At 40.8% G+C, this 8,835-nt stretch overlaps 1 pseudogene; it reads left to right on the forward strand.

Moving 5' to 3' along the window:
* Positions 1-7,263: 7,263 nt before the first annotated feature.
* On the forward strand, positions 7,264-8,237 carry LOC102844591 (annotated as a pseudogene).
* The last annotated feature ends 598 nt before the right edge of the window (positions 8,238-8,835 follow it).

The following is an 8,835-nucleotide window of genomic DNA, read 5'->3' on the forward strand; positions in this document are numbered from 1 at the left end:
GAAATTAATAACAAATTTAAATTTAAAAAAAATTAAGTTAGAGTAAGGATGGCAATGGATTTATAACTGCTCATGCTAATAACACTATATCGTGGCATGGAGGAGGAATAGTGGAAATGTATACACATTTACAATATTCTTCTTACCAAAACCATTTATGGAAAATAGGAACTGCTTGGAACATGTATCTCTGGATTGGAAATTATCATATTGTTAATATTTCTAGTCTTAGGCTTAAAAGATTATAATGTTCAAAATTATTTATTTTATATTTGTTAAAATTTTTCAACTGGGATCTAGAGGGAATAGAAAAGGCCAAAGAATTGCCAAAATTATTGGGGCAGCTATTGTTACCAGTTTAGGGTCTGTTTCAGGAAAAGGAAGTCTTACTCATAAACAGTGCCACCCAAAGGTAATAAAGGTGGTCAGAATTGCTTCCACTGTGGAAAGCTGAGCCACTTTAGTAGACAGTGTCACAGACGAGAGCCACAGATAGGCAAGGGAGTAGAGAGGAAGCTCCCACTCACTTGCTTTAAGTGTGGATCTGAAGGACATTTGGCCAAGGGTGACCCACATCCGGTCCTCGTGGCTGACAAGACTGACAGTCCCCAGCTCTCAGCTGGAAACAAAGGAGGATGCTTCAAAGATTTAGATCCTCCCAGAAGAGCTGTGGGTAAGCATTAACATTACTGGTAAGTATACTCGTTTTCTCCTGGACACAAGAGCCTACTATTTGGTCCTAAAAGCCTTCTGAGGACCCAACTCTTCTCACTGTTTCTTAGTTGTTGGAATGGATGGAAAACCTCATAAACAGTTCCTTACTTCACCTCTGCCTTGCATGCGGACTTCCGAGCTGTAAAACAACCCAGTGGTAGATGGAATTTGCTCCAGGACTTAAGAACAATAAATGACATAGTTGAGCCTCTACATCTTGTGGTTCCTAACCTTTATACTATAATAGACAAAGTGCTAGTCATTAGGCTTTTTTATTGTAAGAACTACCTTCCCTCTGTAACTTGATTTGTGACACTGTTAGAGCCTCTTTTTGGAATATTATTGCTTTTTAACTTTTGTCTCATGCACTTTAAACTTGTTAGTTAAATGTGTGTCTTCTAGGCTGCAACAGTTCCATGATACATCTTCAAGGACATGAACATGTATGGCTAAGCACAATTGATAACAGTGCATCTAAATTCCAAAATCAATCTCCACAATAGTCTATGTGTTTCCTATTGCCAAAGGGGCCCTTTAGAGTAGTGAGAGAAGATCTTCACCCTGAAACCCACAGCATCCCTTTTCAGCAGGAAGTAGCTAAGAGAATATGCTGTCCCCTTTTCCTTATCAATCAGGGTCAAGTCTCTCTCAGGGAGGCATGATAGGGAATGGCAAAGGACACACTGACAAAGGAGATTAATCAGAACTGACTTTGACAAGCACTGTGGCAACTGGTCAATTAAAATAGACTTTCAAGGGGGGGGAAAGAGGAATGAACTGGGGAGGAGGGTAGAGAAATAGTGTAACAATAAATGAATGGAAACCCCCCCCAAAAAAAGACAGATGAATATACTAGTTTATCATTTTAATTATTTTAAATATCTTTTCCACATTTTCTTGAGTAGAAATTTTGTTTCTGGTTGCATTTGGTTGATATCATACAGAAAACAGTCCCTGTCTCCTAGTCTTTTAAACCTAATGAAAATAATTTATCCTTTTGCAAGTTGCTTCGGTAACCTGCTCTTCTCATAGAGTACTCACATTAAGGAATGAAACACGAGTTTGAAAGCAGAGGCCTATTCTGACTCTATCTGTGCTGTTGAGCTGTTCACCATCTTTGAGACACACCTTAACAAAGCAATGTTCATAATTGGCGACTACCACAAAGGTTCATTTGGCTTACAGGGAGGAAACAGCAATGAAAATATTGTACACTTGTCAAGTGTTAATGTGATTAAAATAACTTAGTATATAAAAGATTCTGGGGGAGAGGTGGGACAGGGAGGAAACTATGCAACAATCAAGGATTGTAAAACCCTCCCCCAAAAATGATTTTTCTGAGGAGTAAACATTTAAAAACTATTTATGGGATCTTGGATTTTGAGACTGTGCAGTTAAGGTCAGCAGAATTTACTGACTTTTATCTATCACTCTGAATTTAGTATTTTGTTATTCATCCAAACAGTTTTATTAATGTCATTGTTCAACTTCATAAGTAGATGTGCTTAAAATTTTTGAAATATTAAACATGAAACTTTTCAAAAAAGTTTCTGTTCCAAATTACCCTACTCAAACTTATTTATGTATCCTTTTTACAAATTTACGGTTTTGCAAATTTTGATGTACAGAATTCAGTTCTTTATGTATTCCTCTACTCATGAAAAAAATGGAACTTTCACTTGTAAAATATGTTTTTGTTGTTGTTGTTGTTGATTGCCTTCAAGTCGAGCATGCCTCATAGCAACCCTACAAACAAAAGGCCTGAAGCCCCTCTAAAACTATCGACATTTATCAAACTTCATAGAGTTTCCGAAGGCATGTTGTTTAGGAAGTGGATTGGTCTAAAATTTCTTTTTCTTCTTTAAAATGGGAGCAGATGGCTAATGTTTGAGTGTCTTTTGTCAAATGTTTATGCATCATCAAATTCCTAAAGTATGTGATGATTAAATTTCAGAGGAAATTACTAGATTTCTATTTAGAACTTGAAAGATATTTTTAGTTAGCCTGAAATTTGTAAAAGATTTTAACGTGTGTGTGTGTGTGTGTGTGTGTGTGTGTTGGTGTATCCCTGCTGGCATAGTATGTTACGTGTGAGGCTGCTAACTGAAAAGATAGCAGTTCAACCTGCTCAGCTTCTGTATGGAAGAAGATAAGCAGTGTCCCACCATGAAGACAGGCATCTTGGAAGCCCAGTGCAGGGTGGCAACGCATCAGTCTCCTCCATGGTAATCAACTTGGCTTGTGTGTGTGCAGGCTTGTCTTTCTCTCTTGAGACATATATTTGTCTGTGTCTACTTTAAATACCTTTTAAAAAAATAGACAAATTATGAGTTTACACGTGGACTTCACCTGATGGATTGGATAGGAATCAAACTGAAGAAATCTTCTTGTGGAAGAAATCTTGGAGAAGCTCAAAATCGGCAGTCAAAAACTAGGCCTGTGGGAGCTCTGGTGGCCCAGTGGCAAAGAAGCTGCACTGCAATCCTAAAGGTGCATGATGCTCTGCTGGAGAAGGAGAGGCAATCTCCTGTGCCAGTGGATCTGATTCAATAGTACACAACAAGAAAAGAAAAATAAATTTTAAAAAAACCCTAGGTCGGGGCAGACTGTGAGTCAGATCATCTATTACTCATATGCGAGTTCAAATTGAGTCCGAAGAAAATGAAAATAAATCCACAGGAACCAAGATAAGATCTTGAATCAATTCCATCTGAATTTCAAGATCATCTTAGGAATAGGTTTGAGGCCTTGAACAATAACGGTCGAAGATCTGATGAGTTGTGGGATGATATCGTGGATATCATCCATGGAGAAAGCAAAAGGTCATGACAAAAACAGAGGAGAAAGAAAAAAATCTAAATGGATGTCTGAAGAGACTCTAAAGATTGCACTGGAACATAGAGAAGCCAAAACAAAAGGAAAACATGCCAAAGTAAAAGAGTTGAACAGAAGATTTTAAAGGGCAGCTTGGAAGGACAAAGAAAAGTATTCTAATGGAATGTGCAGAGAGTTGTAATTGGAGAATAAAAAGAACTCGCTCTGCATTTCTCAAGCTGAGAGAACTGAAAAACAAATTTAAGCCTCTTGTCACAATATTGAAAGATGCTATGGGCAATATATTGAATAACCCAGGAAATATCAAAAGAAGATGGAGGGAATACACAGAATCACTGTACCAAAAAGAACTAACTGACACTGAAAAATATCAGGAAGTACTGGGAAGGAAAAGGAGGCCCATGACCTGGGCAAATCGCCTAGCTCCGGATAGTGCAAAACTATCTGGCCCATGTTGTTGTTGTTGTTATGTGCCGTTGAGTCATAGACATCTCGTAGCAACCCTATGAACGAAAGACCTGAGCACTTGTGTAACTTCCATCTTTTCGTCAAGTTCATAGGGTTTCCAGAGGCAAACTATTCCGGAAGTGGATGCCCCTCCTGCTTCCAAGCCTGTCTTAATCTGTTAGCTAACCAGATATTGTCAACCATTTGTAACCATTATGACACTTGACAGAGCAATGGCACAACATTTAGTATAACAGCAATCCCTAGTTACCTCAATACAGAGAAATGACAGAGGAGTGCTGTAACACTTAGAAGTGTTCATTTAAAAAAAATATCAATCATGCCTGAGAGCTGCAGGCACAAGGGCCCAAATGAATTACAACATGGCTACAGGTCCGCCCATGCTTCAAGTTCCCCTTGGCTCCCATCAAAAGGCCTCCGGCGAGCCAACCAGGACCCAGAGCCCTTCCCCACCACAGAGAAGAGTGCACCTCTGAAGCCATGCTTCAAGTTCCTCTCCGATGTTTGGCTGTGCTGGCTGAGAAAGCTTGTCAGCCAGGAAGATGGCTGCCACATCCACTGAGCTGGGAGTGGTCTGCACTAGGCTGAGGTTCTTCTTCTGTCCAGTCTGCATACTCCACACCTACAAGTCCACCCCATCCTGTCTTCTGGTTTACTCACTTGTATATAAGCACACTTCAACCCCCAATAAAGTTGAGTAGGTTCTCTGCAGCGCTCTCAGAGTGGTGTGTCTCAGACACACTTATCACCTTCAGGGTGTCGCTGTTCCCTGCCAGCAAATGGACAGCAACAAGAAAGTACCATATGAACAGGAGCCAATGGTAAAAAAGGAGGAAGTGGAAACTGCATTGAAGGCACTGGCAAAAAATAAAGCCCCTAAAATCAATGGGATATCAATTGACTTAAGTAACAGATGCAGCCTTGGATGTGATCATGAGTCTATGCCAGAAAATTTGGAAGACAGCTGTCTGGCCAATGGGTTGGAAGAGGTCCATATTTGTTCCCATTCCCAAGAAAGGTGATCCAATAGAATGTGGAGACTATACAACAATATCATTAATATCACATTAAAGCAAAATACTGCTGAAGATCATTCAAAAAATGCCTGGAACAGTACATAAACAGGGGGAATGCCAGAAGATCAAGCAGGATTTAGAAGAGGCTGTCATACCAGGGATATCATTGCTGATTTCAGAAGGATCTTGGCTGAATGTAAGGAATATCAGAAAAATGTCTATTTGTGCTTTATTGACTATGTAAAGGCATTTCACTGTGTTGATCATAACAAGTTGTGGCTGACATGGAGAAGAATAGGAATCCTAGAGCACTTAATTGTGCTCATGAAGAACCTATACCTGGTCCAGGAGACTGTTGTGCACACAGATCAGGTAGATTAACACTCCATGGTTTAAAATTGAGAAGGGAGTGTGTCAGGATTGTACTCATTCTCCATACCTATTCAATCTGTATGCTGAACAAATTATTGGAGAAGCTGAACTTCAATAATTTGAAGAGGAGTGTGGCATCAGGATTGGAGGGAGACTCATCAATAACCTGCATTATGCAGATGACACAATCTTGCTTGCTAAAAGTGAGGACATGAAGCACTTGTTGCAGAATATCAAAGAATGCAGCCTTCAGTATGGATTGTATCTCAATGCCAAGTAAACAAAGATTCTTATCACTGGATCAATGGACAACAGCATGATGAATGAAGAGGAGATTGAAAGTGTCAGCTTCATCTTGCTTGGATCCACAATAATAAGTAGATGCATTGCACTGGGAAAATCTGCAGTTAGGGATCTCTTCAAATTATTGAGGAGCAATGATGTCAGTTTGAGGACTAAGGTGCGTCTGATTCAGGCCATGGTTTTCCAATTACATGCAATGTATGAGAGCTGGACAGTGAATAAGGATGACAAAAAGAACTGATGTCTTTGAGCTGTGGTGTTGGTTAAGAGCACTGAACGTCCCCTGGATGGCAAAAAGAACAAATATGTATGTCTTGGAGAGGGTGCAGACAGAGTGCTCTTTGGAGGCAAGAATGATGAGGCTTCACCTCACATAATTTGGGCATGTTGCTAGTCATGCTTGAGAGAGTGGAAGGACAGCAAAGGGAGGAAGACCCTCGATGAGATGGATTGATTCAGTGACTGGGGTACTGGGTGTAGGTGTGTCAGACAGTAAGATTGGACAGGACAGTGCAGGGATAAGGGCTGTTATACATAGGGTCGCTATGAGTCACAGGCGACTCGATGGCACATAACAAGTTAGGAGTAGCTATTCTTTGGAGGACATGATGTTGGGAAGGGTGGCAAGTCTGCGAAGGAGAGAAGACCCTCAACCTGATGGACTGACACCATTACTGTTAAAATGGGCTCTTCTGTATCGGAAAGTCTGAGGGTGACACAGGATAGAACAAGGATCAGATATTTTGTTCATAGAGTTGCTAAGAGTTGTAGTCCACTTGACGGCACCTAACAACAACTACTATGTGCATATATATGTCTGTATATAGTCTCATTTCCCTATAAATTAGGCTATCAGAGTTCCCCATAAACTAGGCATCTCAAATTCTTAGATCATGATTTTTAAATACTTTCATCTTTAAAGTAAAATATTAAGAATATATCTGTCCTGTCATCTCTGTAACAAATAATTCCAAACTTTTCTGCCTTTTGATCATTGTTCTCTCATGTTTGCTTTATATAATTAATTCCTTTGTAAAAAAGAATAATAGATTCACAAAGTGGAACATTATGCAACGTGGCCTAGTGGCAAGAAGCTGCAACTACAATCCCAGAGGTGCACGGTTCGAATCCACCAGATGCTCTGCCAGGGAAGGAGGGGCAATCTCCTCCTGTACCAGTCAGATCTGATTTGACGGTACACGCACACAAAAATAATAAAATAAAATAAAAAAAAATATTTAAAAAAATACTTTATAGGTGCCAGCCCACGCTTTTATGAGTCCAGCTGGGTCCTCCCAGGGCCCCCAGTGTGCCATGGATGTCACTTCAGTTTCCTGGCCGGGGCCATCTGGGCGCTGCTTGGGTGATGTGGGCTGCAGTTCTGCTGGTGGCCACAGGTGGGTGGAAATGGCTCTGCCTGGGGAGATGTGCCGAAGCCCAGGCCCTGGTGGATCTGTAAAGACACCAGCTGATTAGGAGGCGGGAAGGCACTAGCCTTGGAGGTGTGAGCACCCAAGAACCATGTCTGTGTGGGAGCCCTTTCATTTAGAGAGTAATGAGGAGGGCAAGAGTCTGCAACATACCATATGATGGTGTACAGAAATTGCTGGAATCCTTACAAGAGAACCACTTCCAAAATTATGAGCAGTTTCCTGGAGATTATCCCAGGGCTAGGCATTAGATTAAATACTGGTGTCATTCCATTAAGGCACGGTGGTCTTTGCTCAGTTCAGACCAGATTCCATTTGTCATTTTTGTTGTTATATGCAGTCGAGTTGCTTGTAAGTCAGAGTGACCCTATGTCTAACAGCACTATCCTTTGCCAAATTTACTGTCTCCGACGCACCTACATTCATTACCACAGTCACTGAATCAATCTCATCGATGATCTCCCTCTCTCTCCGCCCCTCCACCCTTCCAAAGCATGATGTCCCTCTCCAAAGAGCAGCCTCTCCTTAATATTCCCAAAGTATGTCCTACTGTAGATGGCCCTTATATGATGGGAAGGATAGCATATGCCAATGGGAGTCAATGTGAAAACTGTTGCTGCTTCTTGGAATCAGTAATCAAATTACTGACAGGGAGAAAGTGATGCCCCTAATCATAGAATTTTAAAGATGCAGCATTGGGAAGCAGGGACATCTGTAATAGGTGGCCAAACAGTATTAAACTCTGGATGGTTCTGAGAGGATTGCTACAACTGCCTGCCAACCTAATGAATTTATCATGCCAGATAATGCAGTGCCAAGAGACATGCTTGTGTTGACAAAACCCCTGGGTACTCAAGTAGCAGTTGCTGTGCATCAGAGGCTGCATATTCCTGAATAACGGAATAAAATTAAACTAGTGGTTTCCCAGGAAGATGCAGAATTCATTTTGGAATTTAGGGTCCCCACAGAACATGGCCACGCAACAGAGGAATTAAGCATCCTTCGTGATTCACAACCTCTCTGTCTTGGCCAAGATGGCAGCCATGAACAAGGCCTGTGGAAACATGTTTGGCCTCACGCATGGTCTTCTGTTTACTGAGTGAGCAGACTGCTTGTTTCTGTGCAGAGATAAGTCTCAAATAAGGCGACTGCCAAACATAGATTATTGGGATTATGGAGAAGAGCAACCATACTGCCAAGTCATAGACAAACCCAGATCACTGGAGCTGCACTGCAAATGGCCACTCAAAAGGTGAACCCCACATATGGTGTCACCTCTTAACCAGGCAGAAATCGCTATATGGTTTTCCCTTTACCATTATTTCAATTAAAAACAAAATTTTCATTGTGTTTATCCATCTGGTGATCTTAGGTTAGCTTGTGAGTGGATGCAATTAATAAAATCAGTATTTTTCTTGTTACATTACCTGAAAATGCTCCTCAACCTGAGACAGCTTCTAAATTGAGAATTGTTATCCAATACTATTGATTCATTTTTAATCTTTAGACACATACCTCTTGCTGCACAGGCTGTTTTTTAAAATGTTTGTACAGAACACAATGTATACAAACTTTTTAAGTAAACCAATTTACAAAAAAGGAATTATGTGCTGTCAATTCGCTTGCGACTCATAGCACCCCTATGTACAACAGCCCTAAACCCTGCTCTGTCCTGCACCTATCTCCGACACACCCAC

Source organism: Elephantulus edwardii, unplaced genomic scaffold (genome assembly GCF_000299155.1).
Source record: "Elephantulus edwardii isolate Elephantulus edwardi_28Jun2011 unplaced genomic scaffold, EleEdw1.0 scaffold00292, whole genome shotgun sequence".
Taxonomy (NCBI): Eukaryota; Metazoa; Chordata; class Mammalia; order Macroscelidea; family Macroscelididae; genus Elephantulus; species Elephantulus edwardii.